The sequence below is a fragment of the Phyllobates terribilis genome, unplaced genomic scaffold (assembly GCF_046119375.1).
Source record: "Phyllobates terribilis strain yellow unplaced genomic scaffold, ASM4611937v1 Scaffold_9__5_contigs__length_417890890, whole genome shotgun sequence".
Lineage (NCBI taxonomy): Eukaryota > Metazoa > Chordata > Amphibia > Anura > Dendrobatidae > Phyllobates > Phyllobates terribilis.
Genome location: NW_027362769.1, coordinates 81,939,455 through 81,964,161, shown reverse-complemented (window position 1 = coordinate 81,964,161; position 24,707 = coordinate 81,939,455). Strand labels below are relative to the sequence as shown.

Below are 24,707 nucleotides of genomic sequence, written 5' to 3'. Positions count from 1 at the left end.
GTATAAAGGGGCAATTTGTGCTGAGGGCACTGTGTACAAGAACATTATTACTGGGTCACTGTTTTTTGGGGCGTTCCCCAGCTGGGGCAAATTAGATGGAAAAGTTTCACACATGGACATTATGCACGTAAAGATTTTATATTAGAGCACTGTATTTAAAGACAATATGTCACCAGTTTTTTTTCCCATATGAAGTATAGCCATCGCCATTAGGGCTTTTTTTTACAGTATACTGGAATGGTGTAAAAAAAGTCTCCAATCTAGTCTGCAGATGAGAAAAAAAGAGCTTTTATTATACTCACATACACTGCGGTCCGGTCCTATAGGTGTCTTGTCTTGATTCGATGCCTCTCTACTGTCCTCCTTCATGTAGATGACGCGACCTATGTCATCCACACAGTGTCCAGTGACCTCCGGCGTGCACTACACTAAGTTGCTCTCCCCATTTCCTCCCTGTATCGGCATTGTTAGGAACCATATGTACTGTATATGCATATGGTTCTAATGATGACAATGCAGGGAGGAAGTGGGGAGAGCACCTCAGTGTTGCGCACGCTGGAGGTCTCTGGAGCGGAAGTCACAGTGACTCGCCGGCACCTGCGCACAAAATCCCTCCTGTACAATAAGCATAGAAGGGAGGAAGAAGCTGTCAGGCGTGGGATTTGCCAGCGGTACAGGGCACTGTGACGTGCAGGGGAGGGGGGAAAGATTATAATTAATACAGGAGATGGGGATTTATTGCGGGCCCAGGGCCCGCAAACATCAGAATCCTGTAGGAATAAAAAAAAATCACAACAACTAGGTGTGGGAAAGACTTAGTGCAACACAAAGGGAAGAGGAAAAGGGAACCCAGACTGGAGACAAACCGAGTCCTGCGGTAAGGAAAACGCCCACGACTGAGGATCTCCCTGCAATTGAAAGATCACAATACCAACCCGTTGCTCCTCATTTCCGGAGGAGTAAGGACGAAGTTTAAAATACAATTTGCATGCCTCCTTAAATCCAAAAACTTGTCCCTACAGCCAGAAAACCTGTCCGGGAGGGAAACCTTGGGTTCAGGCTGGACAGGCCTACCTGCAGAGACCACACCAGAGCGCTCCCCCATCAGAGGAACACAACGCCAACAAGAAGGCCACGGAGAAGGTGGTCTCACCCGTCTATCCCGTAGGCATCTATCAAGACGTATGGCCAAAGACATGGCAGCTTTCAAGGACTGAGGGGTTTCATATACTGCCAAGGCATCTTTCAACCTTTCAGAAAGCCGCTCACAAAATTGACTTCTAAGGGCTGAGTCATTCCATTTGGAATCCGTTGCTCATCTACGGAATTCCGAACTGTACGTCTCCACTGACCGATTCCCCTGCTGAAGGCGACGTAGCCTAGACTCAGCCAAGGCGACTCGCTCAGGGTCATCATAGATGAGGGCCAAAGCCCTGAAAAACCCCTCCACAGACTGGAGACAAACAGAGTCCTGCGGTGAGGAAAACACCCATGACTGAGGATATCCCTGCAATAGAAAGATCACAATACCAACCCGTTGCTCTTCATTTCCGGAGGAGTAAAGACGAAGTTTAAAATACTATTTGTATGCCTCCTTAAATACAAAAAAAAATATCCCTACCTCCTAAAACCTGTCCAGGAGGGCAACCTTAGGTTCAGGCTGGACAGGCCTACCTGCAGGGACCCCCACATTGGCAACCTGTAACCGCTAATGTTGCTGCTGAACCTCACAGCAGAGGTCATTCACCTCCAGAGACAGACAGTGGAACTGCTCTGCGAGCTAAGCAACCGAACCCATACCAAGGGAGAAAGGAAAAAAAAAGGTTCATGCCCAAAAAACACACAGAGAAAAAAAAAAAGCGCAAAGTGTCAGTTTTTTTTTACTTTCCAAAATGGTCTCGAGCAGCGATAATATCATGCAAGGTGTGGGAAAGACTAAGTGCAACAAAAAGGGAAGAGGGAAAGGGAGCCCAGACTCTAGGGAAAGGGGGGGGGGGGAGTGGAGACCTCCTAGGTTGATGTAACGTCAAAGCATCAGCCTTGACATTTTTGACCCCTGGATGAAAAGTGACAACAAAATTGAACCTAGTAAAAAACAGGGACCATTTGGCTTGCCTATGGTTGAGATGTTTAGCTGACTGGAGGTATGACAGGTTCTTATGGTCATTAACAACAGCAATAGGATGGACAGCCCCCTCCAACCAATGGTGCCATTTGTTTTAACGCCAATTTGATCGCCAAAAGTTCCCTATTACCCACGTCATAATTTCTCTCAGCCAAAGACAATTTTTTAGAAAAGAAGGCACACGGACACAATTTATCAGGGGATGGTCCCTGAGACAACCCAGCCCCCACTCTGACATCCGATGCATCAACCTCCAAAGGGTTGGGAAACATCAGGTTGACTGAGTATAGGTGCAGTGGCAAAATGATTCTTTAAGGAAGAAAAAGCCTGGAGGGAAGCATCTGACCATTTGAAAAAATCAGACCCCTTCTTAGTCATGTCAGTAAGTGGTTTCACAATAACAGAGTAATTTTGGATGAATTTCTGGTAAAAGTTAGTAAAGCCCAGCAAACGTTGTAGAGCCTTCAGGCTCTCGGGACGTTCCCAATCAAGGACTGCACGGATCTTCTCCGGATCCATCCGAAAACCTGTAGATGACAGCAAGTACCCCAAAAACTGTACCTCCTGAACAGCGAAAACACATTTTTCCAGTTTGGCATAAAGTTTGTTATCCCTTAATATCTGGAGCACCTGCTTAACATGTCCCCAATGTGTCTTAAAATCAGGTGAGTAAACCAAAATAATATCCAGATAGACCACCACAAACCTCCCCACCAAATGATGGAAAATATAATTTATGAAATGCTGGAATACCGCAGGTGCATTGGTCAAAGCAAAAGACATAACCAGACTCTCGACATGTCCTTCCGAGGTATTGAACGCTGTTTTCCATTCGTCCCCCTCTCTGATTCTAACCAGATTGTAGGCTCCCCTTAAATCCAACTTGGATTTAAGGGCTCAGTCCTAGGCCCCCTCCTCTTCTCTCTATACACTGCCCCTATTGGACAAACAATCAGCAGATTTGGGTTCTAGTATCATCTCTATGCTGACGACACCCAATTATACACTTCTTCCCCTGACATCACCCCTACCCTATGTGACAGTGTCACTGGTTTTATATGTGAGGGGAGGTATGTGTCACTCAGGATGCTCTCCTGTGTGAACTATGACCTACTTTATTTCTGCCAGCATGCTATATGCTGGTGTGTTTACTCTGTTAAAGGGTGTGCGGTTTTATGGGAATGGCAAAGAGGGCGGGACGCCATTCCACCTATCTCCCCTCAGGGTGTGGCTGAGCAATGTGTAAAAGCTCAGTCCCTTTTTTTTTCTCTGGAGTATGGTGTGGAGAGTGAAGTCTCCAGGCAGTGTTGTGGAAGCTGCAGGGCTTTTTACAAAGACTTTGTTGTGCACTTTGTGCTACCGAGAGCGGGAGGAACCCGCTCACCTATGGACTGTGCTATATTTTCTTCTGTTTTCCCGTTTAACCCAAAGGGGTTCTTATTTCTTTTTCCTGTGGAACCCTGCATGAGTTTATGCCATAATAAACGAGCAGAAAGGTAACCTGAGAACGTGTGTCCTGAGTCTGCCTCCGGGAGAGCTGAGCAAGTCGTCTTGCCACACCTAGCACAAAATACCAAGGATTTTCTGTGTGCTGTCTCTAACATCATGTCCTCCCTCTATCTTAAACTGAATCTCTCCAAACCTGAACTTCTTGTGTTTCTCCCCTCTACTAACCTAACTCTACATAACATCGAAATTACCTTGGAGGGTTGAACCTTAACTCCCAAGCAGCACGCCCGCTGCCTTGGGGTCATATTCGACACTAACCTTTCCTTTACTCCCTATATCTGATCACTCACTCACTCTTGTCACTTGCATCTTAAAAACATCTCCAGAATCTGACCTTTTCTCACCTTTGAAACTGCTAAAACTCTTATTGTCGCTCTTATTCACTCTCGTCTGGACTATTGCAACTCTCTTCTGATCGGTCTCCCTCTTACCAAACTTTCTCCTCTTCAATCTGTTCTGAATGCGGCAGCCAGGGTCGTATTTCTGTCCAGCCGCTTCACCGATGCCTCCATCTTGTGCCAGTCATTACACTGGTTGCCCATTCGCTACAGGGTCCAATATAAACTCAGACCGGGGCCTCAGTCTGCCCTTATTCACACAGAGGTCTACTTTGACACATGATAAGGTTTTTAACATTAGACAGAGTAGGTTCTATACTGAACGGGTTCACCTTGTCACTGGTGGGATAGCTTTCATACTATTTTTGAACAAAAACAGTGTTACTAAGAACCCTATTTTATTTAAATGTACTTGTTTTTTATTTATTTACAGCAGGGTTTATTTTCATTTTGCTTCTTGCAGGTTTTTCTGATTTATGGCCATTGTGAGACATGCATTTATGTGCTGCACTTATACCATTTTAAACCAAGCTCAAATTTTGTGTTTTTTTCTTTGTATATTTTGCATTCTGTGCAGACCTGGAATAACAAGCACTTTTCACCTATTGTGTAACCCCCATTTCCTTGTAGATTGCAAGCTTGCGAGCAGGGACCTTACTCCTAATGTAACTGTTTAAACTGTCTTATCTTGTATTGAATTTATTGTATGTAGATATCCCCGCTTAATTGTAAAGTGCTGCGGAATATGTTGGCGCTATATAAATAAAAATGATTATTATTATTATTATTATTATTATTATTAAGGAGCCCTTTTTGTGGCCATTATACTGTATGGTGATGGTGCACTATGTTAGACCATTATACTGTATGGAAAGTGATGCAGGGAGCATACTGCATGGAGCACTATGTGGGGCCCATTATTCTGTATGGAGGACTATGTGGGCCATTATTCTGTATGGAGGACTATGTGGGGTCATTATTCTTTATGGAAGGCAATGCAGGGCATCGTTATACTGTATGAAGGACTATGCGGTTGCCCATTATACTGTAAGGAGCACTTTTTTGGCCATTATACAATAAGGCGAGCTGTGTGGGGCCGTTATACTGTATAGAACACTATGTGGAACCCATTATACTGCATGGAGGACTATGTGGGGGCTATTATACTGTATGGAGGGTTATGTGGGGGCCATCATACTGTATGGAGGACTATGTGGTGGTCCATTACACTGTAAGGAGCAGTTTTTGTGGCCATTATACTGTATGGAACAATATGTGGGGCCATTATACTGTAAGGAGCCTTTTTTGTAGCCATTATACTGTATGGAGCACTTTTTGTGGCCATTATACTGTATGGAAGACTATGTGGGGACCATTTATACTGTATGGAGCACTATTTAGAGCCACTATACTGTATGGAGGACTATGTGGTTGGCCAGTATACTGTATGGAGCACTATGTGAGGCCATTAGACTGAATTGAGCACTTTTTGTGGCTATTATACTATATGAAACACTATATGGGGCCATTATACTGCATGGTGCACTATGCTGGACCATTATACTGTATGGAAGGTGATGCGGTGCATCATTATTCTGTATTGAGGACTATGTGGTTGCCCATTATACTGTATGGAGCACTTTTTGTGCCCATTATATTGTATGGAGCACTATGTGGGGCCATTATACTATATGGTGCACTATGTGGGGCTATTATACTGTATGGAAGGCAATACAAGGCATCGTTATGCTGTATGAACGACTATGTGGTTGCCCGTTATACTGTAAGGAGCACTTTTGTGGCCATTATAATGTAAGGAGGACTGTGTGGGGCCATTATACTGTATGGAGGACTATGCGGTTGCCCATTATACTGTATGGAACACTGTGGGGCCCAATATTCTGTATGGAGGACTATGTGGGGCCCATTATACTGTATGGAGCACTATGTGGGACCCATTATACTGTATGGAGGACTATATGGTTGCCCATTATACTGTAAGGAGCACTTTTTGTGGCCATTATCCTGTATGGAGCACTATGTGGGACCATTATACTGTATGGACAGAAATGAATAACCACTTGATTAATAGGATGCCTATGACTGTATCACTGTATAAAGGGGCAATTTGTGCTGAGGGCACTGTGTACAAGAACATTATTACTGGGTCACTCTTTTTTGGGGCGTTCCCCAGCTGGGACAAATTAGATGGGAAAGTTTCACACATGGACATTATGCACAAAAAGATTTTAGATTAGGGCACTGTGTTTAAACACAATCTGTCACAAGTTTTTTTTTCCCATATGAAGTATAGCCATCGCCATTAGGGCCTTTTTTACAGTATACTGGAATGGTGTAAAAAAAAAGTCTCCAATCTAGTCTGCAGATGAGAAAAAAAGATGTCTTGTCTTGATTCGATGCCTCTCTACTGTCCTCCTTCATGTAGATGACGCGACCTACGTCATCCACACAGTGTCCAGTGATCTCCGGCATGAACTACACTAAGGTGCTCTCCCCATTTCCTCCCTGTATCATCATTGTTAGGAACCATATGTACTGTATATGCATATGGTTCTAATGATGACAATGCAAGGAGGAAGTGGAGAGAGCACCTCAGTGTTGCGCACGCTGGAGGTCTGTGGAGCGGAAGTCACAGTGACTCTCCGGCACCTGCGCACAAAATCCCTCCTGTACAATAAGCATAGAAGGGAGGAAGAAGCTGTCAGGCGTGGGATTTGCCAGCGGTACAGGGCACTGTGATGTGCAGGGGAGGGGGGAAACATTATAATTAATACAAGAGATGGGGATTTATTGCGGGCCCAGGGCCCGCAAACATCAGAATCCTGTAGGAATAAAAAAAAATCACAACATCTAAGTGTGGGAAAGACTTAGTACAACACAAAGGGAAGAGGGAAAGGGAACCCAGACTGGAGACAAACCGAGTCCTGCGGTAAGGAAAACGCCCACGGCTGAGGATCTCCCTGCAATTGAAAGATCACAATACCAACCCGTTGCTCCTTATTTCCGGAGGAGTAAGGACGAAGTTTAAAATACAATTTGCATGCCTCCTTAAACCCAACAAAATGTCCCTTTTTCCCCAAGAAAAAAATATGCCTTTTTTCCTGCCTTACCTCCAGAGCGCTCCCCCGGCAGAGGTACACAATGCCAACAAGAAGGCCATGGAGAAGGTGGTATCACCGGTCTATCCCGTAGGCATCTATCAAGATGTATGGCCAACGACATGGCAGCTTCCAAGGACTGAGGGGTTTCATATACTGCCAAGGCATCTTTCAACCTTTCAGAAAGCCGCTCACAAAATTGACTTCTAAGGGCTGAGTCATTTCATTTGGAATCCGTTGCCCATCTACGGAATTCCGAACTGTACGTCTCCACTGACCGATTCCCCTGCTGAAGGCGACGTAGCCTAGACTCAGCCAAGGCGACTCGGTCAGGGTCATCATAGATGAGGGCCAGAGCCCCAAAAAACCCCTCCACAGACTGGAGACAAACAGAGTCCTGCAGTGAGGAAAACGACCATGACTGAGGATCTCCCTGCAATAGAAAGATCACAATACCAACCCGTTGCTCCTCATTTCTGGAGGATTAAGGACAAAGTTTAAAATACAATTTGTATGCCTCCTTAAATACAAAAAACTTGTCTCTACCTCCGGAAAACCTGTCCAGGAGGGTAACCTTGGGTTCCGGCTTGACAGGCCTACCTGCAGAGACCCCCACATTTGCGACCTGCAACCGCTGATGCTGCTGCTGAACCTCACAGAGGAGGTCATTCACCTCCAGAGACAGACAGTGAAACTGCTTTGCGAGCTCCGCAACTGAACCCTTACCAAGGGAGAAAGGGAAAAAAAAAAGGTCCACACTCAAAAACACACAGAGAGAAAAAAAACGCAAAGTGTCAGTTTTTTTTTCCTTTCCAAAATGTGCTTGGCTGGCGATAATGACACGCACGGTGTGGAAAGACTAAGTGCAACACAAAGGGAAGAGGGAAAGGGAGCCCAAACTCTAGGGAAAGGGGGGGGAAGTGGAGGCCTCCTAGGTTGATCTAGCGTCACCCTGTCTCCCCTAACATCTCTGTATTGGCTCTTCATCAATCGCTGCATGCGTACCTCGCTCTGTCTTTCCCTGGCGCTTGGCTCAGGCTAGGGAAGGGAGGAGATGAACACTAGTCAATCTCCACTAAACACTATAGACAACAAAGAAAGACAAACAGGGGGAAATTGCTTAGCTTTAGACAACTCCAGACAAATGCGCACACATCCTCAAGCTCCAGAGAGGACAAAGTACTGCTCTTGCTAAAACCTTCACAAGTAGTGATGAATATCACCGGCACCTCCCTCTAGAACACACCAGGTATTTATACATTCGAGCCAGGGAGTTAATTAGCCAGAGGGAAGTAACCGCTGGGCCCTAGAGACAGACTCTAAGAAGATGTCTGTAATGCCAAAAGTAGAGATCTCCTGCAACCAGCTGAAAGTCCGTGTTGCTCAGTGACAGCCCCAAAACATCACTGCTCTAGAGCAGATCTGCATGGAGGAATGGGCCAACATGCCAGCAACAGTGTGTGCTAACCTTGTGAAGAATTACAGAAAACCTTTGACCTCTGTCATTGCCAACGAAGGATATATAGCAAAGTATTGAGACTAACTTTTGTAGGTGACCAAATACTTATTTTCCACCAAAATTTGTCTGATTTGGAAAGAAATTTTTTTCAATGAGATTTTCAGGATTTGTTTTCTCATTTTGTCTCTCATAGTTGAGGTCTACCTATGATGTCAATTACAGGCCTCTCTCATCTTTTTAAGTGGGAGAACTTGCACAATTGGTGGCTGACTAAATACTTTTTTTCCCCACTGTAGGTGAGCTAAGCACAAAGGATAAGGTGACTGCTTATTCTAGTACAGAGATATTCCTAGCATAAAAGTAACAATGAGTAAAGAATACACACGAATAGATTATTAAACTTATCTCATATCTAAATTTTGTCTTGATGCGTTTCTCCAGTCATGATGGTTCATCAAGAGGCCGTTAGCTGAATTCTATGCCCAGAATAGATGAAGCAGCATAATATGAATTGCTGCAGGATATCAGGATGGATGAAGCTGCTGCAGGATAGCTGTCTATGGAACAATGTCCAGAACTAGGTTTAAATATCCCCCTTAATTGATGTGTTAATGCATAACATACTCCCCTCTGGTATAGGGTCCTATGTAGCCTATTGTACTCCCCTGTCCTATTGCCACAATTGCGCATGCCTGACATTTAGACCCTAGAGGTCTATAATTCAGTGCCCATGTGCAGGTGCAGTGACGTCACCTCTGGGTCTGCAGATGCCTCTTCCAGCTGAGATAGAGCGTGCATCAAGCAGAGTGTATACCCGGAAATGACGTGTGTGTTCCACGGTGGGACGCACACTGACATTAACACAGGTCAACGGTGTCTTGATATCGCTGAACCGGAAGTGCCTTTATAAGATCAATCACCGGAAATGATGTCTGAAAAGTCCAAAAAGGGGGAGCCACGTCCATTTGTACAAAGTAAAAAAAACTAGAACAAAACCAAAATAATTGAGCCAGAGAATATGTTGGTATAAGAGCAATGATGACTGCTGACACATAGTGAGGTGAACTACAAGAGTTATGTGCGCGTACATGGAGGCGGTAGTAGACGCAGCACATGCGCCGTTTTCATCTGATGCTTGGCAGCCATAATGGAAAAACACGTGACAACACATGTGACCTCCTGGGGGCGTACTTAAAGGTCCTGAAAGCGCAACCACACATGCCTCTTGAGAAAGCCAAGGTAAATCATCGGCGAAACGAGCGTCGAGGCTGTCTCCTGCAATTGTTCCATCCCTGCGCTGTTCCTCTCAGATTTGGGCCCCCCCTTCATTGGGTGAGTGAGGTGCTACATAGTTTTTGTGATAGAGTGGGCTCCATGACCTCAGTATAATTGAATTTAAGCTGTTGGATCACTTGCTCCTTTTTCTATCCCTGCATCACTGTGCTCCATGACCCCTTGGGTGGGCTCCCCGTAGAGGTCAGCAATGGAATATGGCTCATTTGTCTGCATGTCTCCATCCTTGTAATATTCTATATATTTGATGTGATATACTATTTTTAAATGAATTATTTATTAAATAAAGCTTCTAATGCCATTATACTCAATGGTTCTCCTGTTTATATATATATTTTTGAGTAGGCACTTTTGTGTGGGGATGGGGGTTGAGTCTCTCCTCTAGACCCTCAACCCACACTAGTTATTATGTGGGCCGCAGTTTGTTCAATAGCAAACAATAGCAGTTAGACAGCTCATCCCTGGCGTAAACCTTGTTAATTTGAATATTGAGGATATTTCCCCATTGACATAAGTAGCGGCCTTTGGTCTCTATAAATTAACTTAAAGGGGTTGTCCAGTATGCCAATGTATTTTAATGATAAATAGAAGCTTCTTTCTAATTGCCTCCCTCTTCCGCGTTCCACTGGTGGCTGTTGGGTTGTGGGCGGGGGTATCCCGTGCATCACACCTGGCATCCACCACGCGCTCTCCCTGTCCCCATTCATTGGGAAAGCACGCGGTGGATGCTGGGTGTGACACGAGGAATAACCTCGCCCACAACCCAGCAGCCACCGCGGGGATCCCAGCTCTGAGTCACGCCTCACTTGACATGAAGTCAGTAGGGGGTCATGTGCTGCCTGTGAGCGGCCACCGATAGCGACGCTCACAGGCAGAAACAGCACCAGCAGGTAATTAGAAAGAAGCTTCTATTTATCATTAAAACACATTGGCATATTAAAAGTACTGGACAACCCTTTTAAGCCATTTGAAGAAATTGGGAAAAAAGCAAAATCTTTCCAATACTAGCCTTAAATAAAACCATTGAAGATAGACAAAAACCTAAGTAGCTTCCAGGGATAGCACAGCTTTGTCACCAATGTTGACTGCCATGTCTGTCAAGCTCATCTGAGGTCACCTGACATTGTCCACCATTTAAATTCCCTCCATAAATCCCCTCTGATCCTCATGAACAATGTCAATCATCACTTGGCTCCATCTACCCACCAACATCTTTGCAAGAATTTTAATATTGGCATTCAAGGATATTGGCCTATAAGAATCACAAGATTGAACATCCTTGTAAGGCTTGCAGATCAAAACATTCGAGGCTTCACACATTAAAGAAGAGGAAAAATAGAAGGAACCGATTTCAAAGACACTGTCAAAAAACTCCTTAATAGTGTTGAGCGAAAGTGTTCAGATAACGTATTATCCGAGTATTCTCGGCATGCTCGGCTGCCTCCTCCCAGCTGTATGTTTATCGGTGGTAGACAGGCGCAATACATGTGAGGATTGCCTAACAAACACGCAATCTCCGCATGTGTTGTGTCTGCATACTGCCGGAAAACAGGTAGCCGCGGGGAGGCAAACATATTAGCCAAGCACGGATAGAATACTTGGATAAGACCGAGCATGCTCAGATAACACGTTATCTGAGCACGTTCGCTCAACACTACTCCTTAACCAATACTTTACAATGTTTAGTATATATTTTGAATAGAAGGCTTCAAGTCTCTTAACCACTTCGCACCAGAGCCTGTTTTTGCCTTCGTGACCGGGCCAATTTTTTCAATTCTGACCACTGTCACTTTATGAAGTAATTACTCTGGAACGCTTCAACGTATTCCCCTGATTCTGAGATTCTTTTTTCGTGACATATTGTACTTCATGATAGTGGTAAAATTTCTTCGCTATAACTTGCGTTTATTTGTGAAAAAATCGGAAATTTGGCGAAAATTTTGAAAATTTAGCAATTTTCTAACTTTGAATTTTCATGCCCTTAAATCAGAGACATATGTCACACAAAATAGTTAATAAATAACATTTCTCACATGTCTACTTTACATCAGCACAATTTTGGAACCAAAATTTTATTTTGTTAGGGAGCTATAAGGGTTAAAAGTTGACCAGCAATTTCTCATTTTTCCAACAAAATTTACAAAAACATTTTTTTAGGGACCACATCATATTTGAAGTCACTTTGAGGGGTCTTTATGACAGAAAATACCAAAAAGTGACACCATTCTAAAAACTGCACCCCTCAAGGTGCTCAAAACCACATTCAAAAACTTTATTAACCCTTCAGGTGCTTCACAGGAATTTTTGGAATGTGGAAGAAAAAAATTAACATTTAACTTTTTTCATAAAAATGTTACTTTAGACCCAATTTTTTCTATTTTTACAGGGGTAACAGGAAAAAATGGACCCCAAATTTTTTTGTGCAATTTCTCTTGAGCGTGCTGATACCCCATATGTGAGGGAAAACCACGGTTTGGGCGCACTGCAGGGTTCGGAAGGGAAGGAGCGCCATTTGACTTTTTGAATATAAAATTTGTCTGAATAATTAGCAGACGCCATGTTGCGTTTGGAGAGCTCCTGATGTGCCTAAACAGTGGAAACCCCCCACAAGTGACACCATTTTGGAAACTAGACCCCTTAGGGAACTTATCTAGATGTGTGGTGAGCACCTTGAACCCCCAGGTGCTTCACAGAAGTTTATAATATTGAGCTGTAAAAATACAATTTTCACATTTTTCCCGCAAAAACGTTTTTCATCCCTTAATTTTGCATTATCATAAGGGTAATAGGAAAAATTGCACCATGAAATTTGTTGTGCAATTTCTCCTGTACATGCTGATACCCCATATGTGGAGGCAAACCACTGTTTAGGCGCACGGCAGGGTTTGAAAGGGAAGGAGCGCCATTTGACTTTTTGAATGTAAAATTTGTCTGAATAATTAGCGGACGCCATGTTGCGTTTGGAGAGCTTCTGAAGTGCCTAAACAGTGGAAACCCCCCACAAGTGACACCATTTTGGAAACTAGACCCCTTAGGGAACTTATCTAGATGTGTGGTGAGCACCTTGAACCCCAAGGTGCTTCACAGAAGTTTATAATATTGAGCTGTAAAAATAAAATTTTCTCATTTTTCCCACAAAAACGTTTTCATCCGTTAATTTTGCATTATCATAAGGGTAATCGGAAAAATTGTACCATGAAATTTGTTGTGCAATTTCTCCTGAACACGCTGATACCCCATATGTGGAGGCAAACCACTGTTTGGGCGCACGGCACGGTTTGAAAGGGAAGGAGCGCCATTTGACTTTTTGAATGTAAAATTTGTTTGAATAATTAGCGGACGCCATCTTGCATTTGGGGAGCCCCTGATGTGCCTAAACAGTGGAAACCCCCCACAAGTGACACCATTTTGGAAACTAGACCCCTTAGGGAACTTATCTAGATGTGTGGTGAGCACCTTGAACCCCAAGGTGCTTCACAGAAGATTATAATATTGAGCTGTAAAAATAAAATTTTCACATTTTTCCCACAAAACTATTTTTCATCCCTTAATTTTGCATTATCATAAGGGTAATAGGATAAATTGCACCATGAAATTTGTTGTGCAATTTCTCCTGAGTACGCCGATACCCCATATGTGGGGGAAAACCACTGCTTTGGTGTACGGCAGGGTTCGGAAGAGAAAGGAGCGCTATGTTGGCTGGGATAGGTGGCAGACACCATGTCACATTTGAAGAGTCGCTGACATGCCGAAACAGCAGAAACCCCCACAAGTGACCCCATTTTGTAAACTACACCTCTCAAGGAATTCATCTAGGGAAGTAGTGAGTATTTTTTAATTTTTCAATTTATACCATTGGACAGTGAAAAAAGCATAATTATATTTTTACCACAAAAAAATGTTTTACCCTCAGATTTTACATTTTCACACAGGGCAATGGGTAAAAATGGTGCTGAAATGTGTCACACAATTTCTTCTAAAAGTGGCAATACTCCATATGTGGCTGTATCGTACCGCTCAGCCATACGGCGAAATCTGGGGGGGACGGAGCGCTATTTGACAATTGGAGAACAAATTATTGTAGAATAGGCATTTGGATTTGGGAGCACAAAATTTTCTGAATTTCTTTTGGGGGGCAAGGGCCATTTTGCTTTTCCAGAGCCTTTCTGCTACCAGTAACTTGGAAGTCCCTTATATTTTTAACAGATGACAGACCTGAGTGGGGACTAGCTTTTTTTGAGGACTGAGTTGAAGCTTTTATTGGGAACATTTTATGTAACATTTATCCGGCGCTCTAGGCTGAGCACTTACATCGGGGTTTCCATCTAAATTTCCAAGTGATATAATTCAGATGAAACCCCTGCGGGATCCATTCACTGTAATGAGGCAGCAGAGTTACTCTGGACTCCGTCTGGCCTCTGTTTAGCGGTGTCCTTTTTTTCAGAAGTGCACAAAACTGTGGCCAACCTCACTTTTATGCACGCCTAAAACAAATGACACCGTGGGATCCCAGGCTAGACGGCGTCCACAGTGGCCTATATCTGCCTCATTACAGGGAATCTTCCGTCATGGGTTCTGGCTGAATCACGTATTTCAGAGATTTACACGGAAACTCTGGTGTAAGTGCTCAGCGCAGAGCGCAGGATAAATGTGAGCAGAGCCTTACTGCGATCTTTTGGAGACATAATAAACAAATCAGTAGCAGGTGTAGAATTGGTTTTATTTATTTTTTACGCCGCTCCTCGTGCGGTATAAGTGATGAGATTACTTTATTCTTCGGGTCGGTGCGATTACAGAGATACCAGATTTATATCGGGTTTTTATGATTGACAGCTGTCACACACTAAAAGACGCTTTTTTTTGCAAAATCTAGTTTTTGCATCACCATATTTTGAGAGCTATAATTTTTCTATATTTCGGACGACAGAGTCATGTGATGGCTTGTTTTTTGCGGGAGGAGTTGACGTTTTTATTGGTACCACTTTTGCGTACGTGACATTTTTTGATCGCTTTCTATTCCGTTTTTTGGGAGGTAAAATTAACAAAAACCAACAATTCAGGAATTGTTCTTTGAGGTTTTTTTTATGCCGTTCTGCGTGTGGTAAAAGTGATCAGGCAGCGTTATTCTACGGGTCAGTACATTTACAGCGATACTACACTTACTGTATTTTTTTTATGTTTTGGCGCTTTTACACAATAAAACAAATTTATAGAAAAAAATATTTTTTTTGCGTTGCTTTATTCTGAGCACTATAACTTTTTTATTTTTCGGCTGATGGAGCTGTATGGCGGCTTGTTTTTTGCGGAACAAGATGACGTTTTCAGCGGTACCATTTTTATTTCTATTTTGCTTTTTGATCGCATTTTTTTCCACTTTTTGTTTGGCGATATGATGAAAAAGCATATTTTTTTGCTCCGTTATTTTATTTATTTTTATTACGGTGTGCACAGAAGGAGTTAATTAGTGTGACAGTTTTATAGCTCGGGTTGTTTTGGATGCGGCGATACCAAATATGTGTTCTCTTTTTGGTTTTGTAAAAATATACGGATTTATTGGTTTAATATTTTATTTATTTTTATTTATTTTTATTTATTTTGTGATTTTTTTTTTTAACAGTTTAAAAACTTTTTTTTTTACTTTTTTTTACATTTTTACTTAGTCCCTGTATGGGACACTAATTTTTATTTTTCTGATCACTGATCTCATGTAATGTAATAGACATATATTACATTACATGAGATCTTCCCTGACTGTTTCAGTCAGAGTCTCCTGTCTGGCTCAGCTGCAGGACACCATATATGGCAGAGCTGGAGGGGTCATGTGACCTCCAGCTGCCATAGCAACCCCAGGTCCTGGAAGGAATCGGAGGTCTTCAGAGAGGTAAGTAAGATGACCCCCTCTCCTCCTGCTGTCTCCTATATGCCGCGATCACTATAAATCGCAGCATATAGAAGACAGCAAAGAGTTAACATCACTGGGACCTGATCCAATCAGGTCCCGATGATGTTCCCTGTCAGAGCTAACGCTCTGCACCGGAATCGCAGCGCTTGCAGGACCCTGGGGGTCCTGAGCGCTGCGAGACCACCCACCGTTTTTAAACGTCCGCGCTGCACAGAGCCCAGGCAGCGCGGACGTTTATGTACAGTGGGTGGTCGGGAACCGGTTAAGGGGACTATTAAATACAGTAAAAGTAAAAAAAAGGTTTTAAAAAAATATAAAAAAACACAAAAATTCAAATCACCTCCCTTTTGACCCATTAAAAATAAAACAATTAAAAAAATGAAAATTACATATGTGCTATCGCCTCTCTCAGAAATATCCGAACTATCGAAATATAAAATCGTAAACGGCATTATGAGAAAAAATTCAAAATGCCAGAATTATGTTTTTATGGTTACCACAACATTGCAATAAAATGCAATAAAAGGAGATCAAAACATCATATCTACCCCAAAATCGTATCAGTAAATATGTCAGCTCACGGCACAAAAAATAAGCCCTCAGACAGGCCCATATTCTGATAAATAAAAATGGGTCTCGGAAAATGGAGACAAAAGCAAAAAAATCTTTTTTTTTTTTTACATATTTCTGAATTTTCTTTCACCACTTAAATAATAAAAAAAACTGTACACGTGTAGTATCTGTGTAATTGTACTGACCTGTGGAATTATATTGACAGGTCAGTTTTACCATATATTAAACATGGTGTATACAAAACCCAAAAACCATTGTGGAATTGCACTTTTTTTGCAATTTCATAGCACAAGTATTTTTTTTTTACCATTTTCCAGTACACTATGTTGGAGAATAAATAATGTAATTCAAAAGTACAACTCATCCTGCAAAAAACAAGCCCTCATATAGCTATATGGCTGGAAAAGTAAAAAAGATATGGCTCTTGGAAGAAGGGGAGGAAAAAACGAAAATGAAAAATGGAAAATCAGCCCTTCACAGCAGTGCCAGTATCTCATGTAGCCCTTTGGGAAAATGAATTGCCCACCCCTGTTCTAATGGATATATATTAATTATTTTGTCTTAAGCACACAGTCCTCAGATATAGACCAAATTAATATACCTTGATGCAATAGAAGCTCAGTTGTTCTTATCTTGAATAAGAGTTGATGGGACTTGTTTTTCCCAGCTGGATAAGGTGAAAAATAATCCCTTTTAGTTTCTCTGTCACAAAATTCAGTACTTGCTTGTATTTGAGTCTCAGCACAGATAACAGGACATGGAAGGCGGAAATTAATGAAGCAGAGAACTTCACAGACACACCCCACAGAAAAGGTTATGAAATAAAACAAATGGGCGGCAGAAATATTTTACACACTTTGTCACTGATGGAAACAGTTTACCTGTACAATACAGAATCCAGAGCTATAACAAAGGCTGGAGACTTGCAAGAGTCGGAGACAGTGCAGGAGATCACCACCACAGAACTTAAGGATACAGAAGATCAGATCAGCACTTGGTAAAAAAGGGGTTTTCCCATGAACAAAGTACATATTAATCAATACATTTTGGAATAATAATAAATTACACAATTAGAGTTAAAAAAATGTTCCTGTGCTGAGATAATCTTATAAATGTATTCCTCCTATATACTGTGTAATGGCTGTGTCCAACCATGCAGGAACATGGTCAGCAGATACTACATCTCCTGGCTAGGGGAGGAAACATCAGTGAATATACTGACCACCCAGCAGATGCTTAGTTACTTCTTTCTGTGAGGTAACATAATTCCCTATCAGTTTTATCACAGGAGCGAGTGTTCTGCAGGTCACCAGTCCTGTGAGGTCATCACAAATCAAGTAAGTGACATACAAGTTCAGCGGCCACCAGAGATTGTACGTAAGGTTTGGCTGCAACATCAGATTTGGCAGCAATTTTAATTGTATCTTGTGTTAGACTTTTCTGTAATTTGTTCTGCTTAATAGCTGAAATTGCAGGCTCCTCTTTTTTTACTACTTCGCATCATTTTAGCTAACAGAGGAGTGAATGTTTCTGCTGGTCACTCTATGTGACTGCAGACTTCTTAATCCTCATAGTGTGCACATTGCACGTTGTCAGGATTCTCCAGTGCAAGTGTGGGCCATCATGTGACTGCTAGTATTCAATTTATATATTTCCAGTCACATTCTGACTTGACCTGCGTGGCCTCACTTAATACAAGAGAAGAGGAGCAGAACGGTGCTGTATCCCAGAGAAAGCGGAAGTAGGTGAGTATATTATTACACACACTACACTACATACACTTATACACAGATTTAGTGAAAAAAAGATAATGGGAGGGCTTCTTTAAATTGATTTTTTACCGCTTTTCATTGCATTACTTACTATTATATCATTGTACTAGTGGTTCCTCTATTTCTTCTTTTCTCTATTAATTACTCTATGGAAATTTCATTTTTTTGCATACAGAAGGTAGGATTAACTTAGTTTACAAAAGCAATCAAGACCTACAATCTGGGGAGCAACTGACTCAGGCAATTAAGTAGTTTTCATGTGTTAATGTAGTTAATACCTGCACTTGTCCAGTCAGTAGAGCTATGGTTATGAGGTCCACTGGGCTGCTACCCATTTGCTGAGTGGATGAAACCGAGATGCAGATATGAAGATGACCGGGGTTAAACCTTAAAGAGTATAGAGCAACATCAGAACTTTGAGGCCCATTGGGATGCAACCCTTAACCCCTTTACAACCCAAGGTGGTTTGCACGTTAATAATGACCAGGCCAATTTTTACAATTCTGACCACTGTCACTTTATGAGGTAATTACTCTGGAACACTTCAACGGATCCCCATGATTCTGAGACTGTTTTTTCGTGACATATTGTACTTCATGATTGTGGTAAAATTTCTTCAATATCACTTGCGTTTATTTGTGAAAAAAATGGAAATTTGGCAAAAATGTTGAAAATTTTGCAATTTTCAAATTTTTCATTTTTATGCCCTTAAATCAGAGAGATATGTCACACAAAATAGTCAATAAACAACATTTCCCACATGTCTACTTTACATCAGCACAATTTTGGAACCAAATTTTTTTTTGGGGGGGGAGCTATAAGGGTTAAAAGTTGACCAGCGATTTCTCATTTTCCAACAAAATTTACAAAACTATTTTTTTAGGGACCACATCATATTTAAAGTCACTTTGAGGGGTCTTTATGACAGAAAATACCCAAAAATGACACCATTATAAAAACTGCACCCCTCAAGGTGCTCAAAACCACATTCAAAAACTTTATTAACCCTTCAGGTGCTTCACAGGAATTTTTGAAATGTGGAAGAAAAAAATTAACATTTAACTTTTTTCACAAAAATGTTACTTTAGACCCAATTTTTTTTACTTTTGCAGGGGTAACAGGAAAAAATGGACCCCAAAATTTGTTGTGCAATTTCCCCTGGGCACGCAGATACCCCATATGTGGGGGAAAACCACTGTTTGGGCGCACGGCAGGGTTCGGAAGGGAAGGAGCGCCATTTGACTTTTTGATTGTAAAATTTGCTTGAATAATTAGCGGATGTGCCCCTGATGTGCCTAAACAGTGGAAACCCCCCACAAGTGACACCATTTTGGAAACTAGACCCCTCAGGGAACTTATCTAGATGTGTGGTGAGCACATTGAACCCCCAAGTCCTTTACAGAAGTTTATAACATGGAGCCGTGAAAATAAAAAAATCAAACTTTTTCCACAAAAATGATGTTTTAGCCCCATTTTTTTTATTTTCACAAGGGTAAGAGGAGAAAATGGACCCCAAAAACTTTTGTGCAATTTCTCCTGAGTACGCCAATACCCCATATGTGGGGAAATTACAGTGTTTGGGCACACGGCAGAGTTCAGAAGGGAAGGAGCACTGTGTGACTTTTTGAACGCAAAATCGGCTGGAATCGAGAGCGGATGCCATGTCGCGTTTGGAGAGCCCCTGATGTGCCTAAATAGTGGAAACTCCCCACAAGTGACCCCATTTTGGAAACTACACCCCTCAAGGATTTTATCAAGAGGTATAGTAAACATTTTGAACTCAGAGGTACGACACAGAATTTGATAACATTAGGTCATCATATTGAATAAGTTGTCATTAGTTTTGGGCGCAAGTGCTCACTACTTGAGTTTGCATCGGGCACTCAGGTATGCACCATGTATCATGGGTGCTCAAGTGAAATGCTCGAGTCCCCGCCCACATGTTTCACGGTTATTAGACACCCCAAAAAAAACATGCCGGGATTGCTCGTGCATAGCAGGCAATCCCCGCAAGGTTTTTTTGGCCGCGAAGCATATGGGGTGGAGACTTGAGCACCCGCGATACTCAATGCATACCCGAACACCCGATGCAAACTCAAGTAGCGAGCACTTGCGTTCAACACTAGTTGCCATATCGTCATCTTTTTTTTTTTACTTTTGAAAAAAAACGAACCCTAACCCCAACCCTAACATTAGCACAACCCTAACCCCAACCCCAGCCCTAGCGTTTATAATTTACGCCGTTCCTAGTGCAGTATAAGTGATTAGACGAACTTATTCTTTGGGTCGGTGCGACTACAGAGATACCAGAATCATATCGAATTTTTATGATTGACAGCTGTCACACACTATAAGACACATATTTTGTAAAATCTAGTTTTTGCATCGCCATATTTTGAGAGCTATAATTTTTCCATATTTTGGCCGACAGAGTCATGTGACAGCTTGATTTTTGTGGGATGAGTTGACATTTTTATTGGTGCCATTTTCAGGCATGTGACATTTTTTGATCACTTTCTATTCCAGCTTTTGGGAGGCAGAATAAACAAAAACCAACAATTCAGGAATTGTTTTTTTTTTAAATTTTTTTATTCTACTCCGCGTGTGGTAAAATTGATAAGGTAGCTTTATTCTTCGGGTCAGTACGTTTACAGCGGTACCACATTTATATCGTTTTTCTATGTTTTGGCGGTTTTACACAATAAAAGCTATTTTATAGAAAAAAATATTTTTTTGCATCGCTTTATTCTGAGAGCTATAACTTTTTGATTTTTCGTATTATGGAGCTGTGGTGTGGCTTTTTTTTGCGGGACAAGATGACGTTTTCAGCAGTACCATTTTTATTTATATTCGTCTTTTTGATCGCGTGTTATTCCATTTTTTGTTTGGCTGTATGATGATAAAGCATTATTTTTTGCTTCGTTTTTTTTTTTTTTTTACCGTGTTCACTGAAGGGGTTAACTAGTGGAACAATTTTATAGGTCAGGTCGTTCCAGACGCGGCAGTACCAAATATGTGTACTTTTATTGTTTGTTTTTTCATAATAATATTTATTGATGGGTACATTATATTTTTATTTTGGTGGATTATTTTTTTGATTTTTTTTTAGATTTTTACAATTTTTTTTAATTTTTTTTTTCACTTTCTGACAGTTTTTTTTATTTGTTTACTTTGTACCACTATGGGGCTTTCACTTTTTTTATTCTGATCGCCTGCATAGCATAGGGATGGAGCACCATCCCTGTGCTATGCAGACTGTCAGCGCTGCACAATGAGAAGATAGGTTGGTCATGTACTGCGCATGACCAAAAAATCTTCCAGCTGTCTGGTGACCCGGGTGTTGTCATGATGACATCGGGTCATCATGGCAACATCCGGGAAGCCGCGGCAGACAGCGCTGGAGGCCGGAAGAGGAGGTGAGTATACCGATCACCTCCTCTTAGCAACCGCAATGCTGCGATCGACTTCAATCGTGGCATTGCGGGGGTTAATGTGCCGGGAGCGGTGCGGGACCACTCCCAGTACATAGCACCGGGTGTCAGCTGTGACAATCAGCTGACACCCGGCGGCGATCGCGCCCGTACAGCCTGTGTGCGCGCGCGATCGCCATGACGTACTAATACGGGTCAGGCTCTTAAAGCCCAGGGCACTGATGCGTATTAATATGTCATGGGCTTTAAAGGGGTTAAGAATGGATAGACGTACAGCCGCAGAGATGGGGCCCATTGGGGTGATAATGCCATATAGATAAGATGAGCTGAAGGGTTCTGCAGCCATTCTTTCCTGAATTATAGACTAGTTAGTCTTCTGCACTCAGGAAGACAAATCATACTACCACCCTAATGAAAAACTGCTACTTATTTGTTGTATTCAAGTCTGTCGCCTTTGCAAGTTAGAAGAATGCAACAGCTGCTGTGCCAATTACAATACAAGTAAAACGTGGGTTCTAAACTGATCTCCTATTTTCTGGGTTTATTTTATGTGAAACATTACTGTTGTACACAGCCCTTATTTCATTGTACATGAATAAACAAATCACAAAAGGAAGGAAAAACATTCTCCTGTGATCTATGAAATTTAGAGGCAACCTTAGGCAAAAATTCTGGGTGTAGTTTAATGGTATCTTTATGCAGAAGAATGGGGTAATCAGCAATTTTATAATAAAACAAGGTGCTCAGGGCTGGAATCTTGCCTTTGTGGGTGCTAGTTGAAAGACCTTGCCTAACCCTAATGCAAAGATTTGAAAATAGATATCTTCTCATGTAATATACTGCCTATAATGTCTATGTTGGAAAACCTGAGGAAATTATTCCAAGTTTTAGCATATGACGCGCCCCCTGGGCCAGTGTTGTTTGGGGGATACCCGGAGCCGGATCAGATGGGGGTTGTAGTCTCCGAGTGGCGGTGACCCGGTCCGTGCCCAGGGTGTCAAACTCAGTGTGTGGCAGTCCTACAGATGTTGCTGGATGTTCTTTAGTGTCGACTACGCCACCCGTTGATTTGCGGTCAATACGGCCGCCGCTGCAGCAGGGTCCGCTGAGGCTGGTGGTGTGTGTGCAGCTTCTGCTAGTATAACCCCCAACGGGAGGGGTATAGCCTCAGGGGGTCAGTTGTAGAGGATGGTGGTTGTGGTGGTGCAGTGAGGATGGTAATCAGACTCAGAGTCGGGCTGTGCAGTTCAGGGTTTTTACTTACTGCTGTTGTGCTGGTCACTCCGGCCTTGAGTGACCGCCCGAGCCGTGCTGCGTCCACCAGGTCCTGGACTCGGCCAACCCCCAGGTAATTCTGGAGCGTGATCCTGAGCTCCCTTTCTGACGTTCCTTTTCTCTGGCCTTCCCCACCAGGGATCCACTTATGTCCGGCTCCCTCGGGCCTCTTGTTGGTAAAACCCTTGTCTCTGGGTTCCCTGACCCTATACTCGGTGTGCCTTCGCAGTGGATTTAGTGGGGGGTCGTGGCAGATCCTGCCCACAACCTCCGGTCTCTGGCTGAGGATTAGTGCCCTCCACCAGCTTGGGATCCGGTACCCTTGTGCCAACCCTTCACCCTTCTGGTTGTATTTGGGCTCTTGGGGTTCCCTCTTCTTCCCCTCTGGGTCCTTCTTTTCTCCTCTCTCTCTTCTTTCAGGACTGCTTGACCCTCTACAAAAGACTGACTGGTAACTGTCTGCCTGTCTGACCCTGATCTAAGATGGTTCCCACCTTATATACTCCCTCTATGTGTGAGCTCAGGTGACCAGCACCCAATGAGCTCCTAGCATTACCCAGACTGCTCCCCCTATCTGCCCCTACACTACTGGGATGTTCCACCCCCCCTCCCACTCCAGCCAGGGACAGACACTGTCGTACCTGCACATATACCTAGTGGGAGTGCCATTGATCTGTCCCCCGGAAATGGGATGTATGTAGTGCATGCAGCCTACTGAGCTCAGTTCCACATTCCATCCTTACCCGGGAGTGGAATACCACACCTCTGGAGTGAGGTGCAATACCCCTGTAGCAGCCGAATCCTCAGGGTGCTACACATATATTCTAGTTTTGCCTAATTTCCTCCCTTTCAGGAGAATAGGGAATAACTGAAGCCAAACCTCTAGCTCTCAAAAGCTTCACTTCAAATTCCTGGCTGTAATATGTAGAGTGCAAATCTGAGGATGAAAAGCTAGACCCTGAGACAATAAGTCTGTAATTAATGGATAGAGTACTTAGGACATATGATCACCCCGGTGGGGGTGCAGCTGGCTGCCAGCAAGGTGGACGCTGTCCAGTAGTGGTCTTGGTTGACTACCTTCCAGGAAGTGCAAGGTTTTTTAGGACTGGCCGGATACTATTGTGGTGCCCCTGCGGTCCAGCGCCACAATGGTATCACCTCCCCAAGGGGGGAGTGGTATCATGCCTGGAGGAAAATGGAGCTCCCTACATCAGGTATCCTCTCATCCAGACACACGCCTCATCCCTTACCAGAAGGAGGAGCACAAGCACCTAGTTTTAGGAGAGTCAGGGCTTTTCCTGGCTGGGGGGAGGAGTCAGAATTCCACACAGAGAGAGTGTGAGGAGAGGAAGGGAGAAGTTCAAGAGGAGGAAGGCAAGAGCTCTGGGAGGTCAGAGTTTGTTTAGGAAGACCGACCCAGGTTCATGCTGAGAAGAGGACACCAGAGCCCTGGACTATTCAGGGGATTGCAAGCCCCAGCAGCCAAGTCTGGAAATCAGGGGAATACAAAGTTTTCTGGTCACACGTGTAGGCTCAACAGCACAGCAGAATAGAGAGCCAGGGGCTGTAAAACACAATACAGCACCCTGTTAGGCTAGCTCTGCTGGCTGGAAGAACTACAGGGAGAAGGAAGCACACCGAGGGACAGATCAGCTCACAGGCATCTGAAAACCTAAATATAAAGAGCAGAAGGAAGACATACTGATCCAACCTGGTGGAGTGGACTCCATCTGCTTCCAGTCTGGCTGGACCCTGGACCTAGTGATCAGTACCCCCCCTGGAATCAACTTGCAACCCTCATCAGTAAAGGTAAAGACTGAATTAATTTGCCTCTTTGCTTCTTTCTACTGCACTTATCATCACAACCTCCATCATCACCCCAGGGGCCTGCTCTGGCTGAGGGGAGTGATC

At 43.0% G+C, this 24,707-nt stretch overlaps 1 protein-coding gene and 1 long non-coding RNA gene across 6 annotated transcripts in view; one reads left to right on the top strand and one right to left on the bottom strand.

The window, feature by feature from the left end:
* LOC141161605 (uncharacterized) overlaps positions 1-17,321 on the bottom strand; it is a 273,682-nt gene extending 256,361 nt beyond the window's left edge. For 2 of the 5 annotated variants that reach the window (XM_073646645.1, XM_073646644.1), the window contains exon 1: positions 16,920-17,115. The gene's annotated coding sequence lies outside the window, so the exon portion shown is untranslated. Of the gene's footprint in view, positions 1-16,919; positions 17,116-17,199 lie in introns of those variants that run through there. The other 3 variants (XM_073646646.1, XM_073646643.1, XM_073646647.1) reach the window with 3 other exon arrangements.
* LOC141161607 (uncharacterized) overlaps positions 17,173-24,707 on the top strand; it is a 145,546-nt gene continuing 138,011 nt past the window's right edge. Inside the window, exon 1 of the long non-coding RNA XR_012250656.1 lies at positions 17,173-17,315. This is a non-coding gene — a long non-coding RNA (uncharacterized lncRNA). The remainder of the gene's footprint in view (positions 17,316-24,707) is intronic.